Source organism: Penaeus monodon, chromosome 32 (assembly GCF_015228065.2).
Source record: "Penaeus monodon isolate SGIC_2016 chromosome 32, NSTDA_Pmon_1, whole genome shotgun sequence".
Classification (NCBI taxonomy): domain Eukaryota; kingdom Metazoa; phylum Arthropoda; class Malacostraca; order Decapoda; family Penaeidae; genus Penaeus; species Penaeus monodon.
In genome coordinates this window covers 35,546,219-35,546,496 of record NC_051417.1, presented here as the reverse complement: position 1 = coordinate 35,546,496, position 278 = coordinate 35,546,219, and the positions used below count along the sequence as shown (strand labels likewise).

At 32.7% G+C, this 278-nt stretch overlaps 1 protein-coding gene across 2 annotated transcripts in view; it reads left to right on the top strand.

The window, feature by feature from the left end:
• The window catches only part of LOC119593847 (transcription factor GAGA-like), a 38,728-nt gene that overhangs the window by 30,124 nt on the left and 8,326 nt on the right, over positions 1–278 (top strand). The gene's annotated exons all lie outside the window — the stretch shown is intronic.

Genomic DNA, 278 nt, shown 5'->3' with positions numbered 1-278 from the left:
TAGTTTTGCTCAGACTGTGATTATAGTTGCATTGGTAAAGGGGGTTTAGAAGTCCAAGGAAGCTAAAAGGCATATTGTATCGTCTTCCAGCGTTGATGAATTTAGAGCATTTTTACAAATTTGCAGTATGTTATGATAACATTAAATGCCTCCTGTAAACTCTTGGGGATAATCTTGTATTGTGTTCTTTTTCTTCTGCTTATATGCCCCTTTGTAACTGCATTGTTTCGAACTTATTACATACTTATTATATACAAAAAAAAAAAAAACATCCTCAT